Source organism: Chlorocebus sabaeus, chromosome 10, assembly GCF_047675955.1.
Source record: "Chlorocebus sabaeus isolate Y175 chromosome 10, mChlSab1.0.hap1, whole genome shotgun sequence".
Lineage (NCBI taxonomy): Eukaryota > Metazoa > Chordata > Mammalia > Primates > Cercopithecidae > Chlorocebus > Chlorocebus sabaeus.
The window spans coordinates 121,582,816-121,585,621 of record NC_132913.1 but is presented as its reverse complement, the minus strand read 5'-3'; positions in this window follow the sequence as shown (position 1 = coordinate 121,585,621).

Here is a 2,806-nt window from a genome sequence, read left to right as displayed (position 1 = left end):
TTAACCAACCTCCTGTGCTACTGGATGCTTTTGCACATCACCTGGATAATAAGGTATTACATATTGATGATTTCCACGCACTGTAAGATCCTGAGGTAGTTTTTGAATGATTAAAAAGGAGAGCTACTTTATTGGAAGTACAGTTTGTGTTGTATGTAGGTCATTATGTTCTTATTTGTGGATTTCATGCATAAGAAGCTGTGTTTTGGCTCAGAAAGACCTGGACTGAGAGCTTGGCTCTACCATGTACCAGGTGTATACCCTTGGGCATGGCACTCAACACCTCTGAACCTCAATTTTCTCATCTATAAAATGGGCGTAAATGGTTAGATGTCAGGTGTGTTATTGGTCAGGGTTCTCCAGAAAGGAGAACCAAAATATACAGGGAGAGAGAAAGAGAGATTTTTTAATATATATTCTTTAAGTTCTAGGGTACATGTATAGAACCTTCAGGTTTGTTACATAGGTATACATGTGCCATGGTTGTTTGCTGCACCCATTAACCCATCATCTACATTAGGTATTTCTCCTAATGCTATCCCTCCCCTAGTCCCCCACCCCTCAACAGGCCCCAGTGGGTGATATTCCCCTCCCTGTGTCCATTTGTTCTTATTGTTCAACTCCCACTTACGAGTGAGAACATACGGTGTTTGGTTTTCTTTTCTTGTGTTACTTTGCTGAGAATGATAGTTTCCAGCTTCATCCATGTCCTTACAAAGGATATGAACTTATCCTTTTTTATGGCTGCATAGTATTCCATGGTGTATATGTGCCACATTTTCTTTATCCAGTCTATCATTGATGGGCATTTGGGTTGATTTCAAGTCTTTGCTATTGTGAACAGTGCTGCAATAAACATACGTGTGCACGTGTCTTTATAGTAAAATGATTTATAATCCTTTGGGTATATACCCAGTAATGGGATGGCTGGGTCAAATGGTATTTGTAGTTCTAGATCCTTGAGGAATCGCCACACTGTCTTCCACAATGGTTGAACTAATTTACACTCCCATCAACAGTGTAAAAGCGTTTCTATTTCTCCACATCCTCTCCAGCATCTGTTGTTTCCTGACTTTTTAAGGATCGCCATTCTAACTGGCATGAGATGGTATCTCATTGTGGTTTTGATTTGCATTTGTCTAATGACCAGTCATGATGAGCATTTTTTCGTATGTGTGTTGGCTGCATAAATGTCTTCTTTTGAGAAGTGTCTGTTCATATCCTTCGCCCACTTTTTGATGGGGTTGGTTTTTTCTTGTGGCTAGCCATTTGCAGAAAGCTGAAACTAGATCCCTTCCTTATACCTTATACAAAAATTAACTCAAGACGGTTTAAAGACTTAAATGTAAAACCTAAAACCATAAAAACCCTAGAAGAAAACCTAGGCAATACCATTCAGTACATAGGCATGGGCAAAGACTTCATGACTAAAACAACAAAAACAATGGCAACAAAAGCCAAAATAGACAAATGGGCTCTAATTAAACTAAAGAACTTCTGCACAGCAAAATAAACTGTCATCAGAGAGAACAAGCAACCTACAGAATGGGAGAAAAGTTTTGCAATCTATCCATCTGACAAAGGGCTAATACCTAGAATCTACAAAGAACTTAAACAAATTTATAAGAAAGAGAGATTTTTAAGGAGTTTGCCCACACGATTGTGGAAGCTGGCAAGCTCAAAGTGTGTGGGGTAGGCTGGGAGGCTGGAGCCCCAGTGAAGAATTGCCGTTTCAGCCAATGGCAATTGACTGGCAGAATGTCTTCCTGCTCAGGGGACATCAGTCTTTTTCTATTCAGGCCTTTGACTGATTGGATGAGGCCCACCCACATAAGGAAGGGTAACCTACTTTACATGAAGTCTATCAATTTAAATGTTAATCTCGTTTTTAAAAATACCTTCCCAGAAACGTCTAAACTAGTGTTTGACGAAATGTCTGAGTACCGTGGCCTAGCCAAATTGACACATTAAATTAGTCATCATAAATAGATTAAATAACAACCTCTCAGAAGAGTACTTGGCAATTAATTGCTCAACAAAAGGTAACCACTAGTAAGAATTCAATTCAATAGATACTTTTAGTATCTGCTATGTGTAAGGCAACAGATCCGGAGAATATCTGAAATGAACTAATAATCCAGCCTATCCTTCATAAACAGTGCAAATGTGGGTGCCGTCACAGGAAGTACAAATCCCTGGAGGAATTCAGAGAGAAGCTGAAGAAAGACTTCTTGGAGATGGTGGAAACATTGGCAGTTTGTGTTCTTCTCTCAAGCTCAGTGCCCAGGAGATCATTTGTCTCTTTGACCTTGGCCTTGATGGATGCAAACTCATTCAACAGGAGAGAAGGAGCCTCAGCCCAGGACAAAAGACCAGAAAAGGGAACAGTGGGAATGAGACAGCAGTCATTTGCCAAGAGATGTGGTGGGGAGCAGGGATGTTCTTTAAAGGCAGGCCAGGCACTGTTACCAACCAGGAGGATGAGGAGACCTAAATACAATAGATGTGCCCTGTAGGAAGGCAGGGACACAAAGTTTAAATTACTGCTACCGTTATTTAAAGCAACTTTATGAATCAAAGTATTGCCTCACTTTTGCCTGCCCTCTTCACCAAGGGACAGAAGTATACTTCTGATGAGTGTACATACTGACCAGGTCATGATGCTCTCATGAGTATTTACTGCCCTGACCCAAAAGACGTTCTCGCTACAAGTCTTACTCATCAGCACTTTGGCACAAAGTCATGTTTAAAATCCCTGGATAATCTCAGGTTCTAAGTGCTCATTCATCTCACTCATGCACAACTC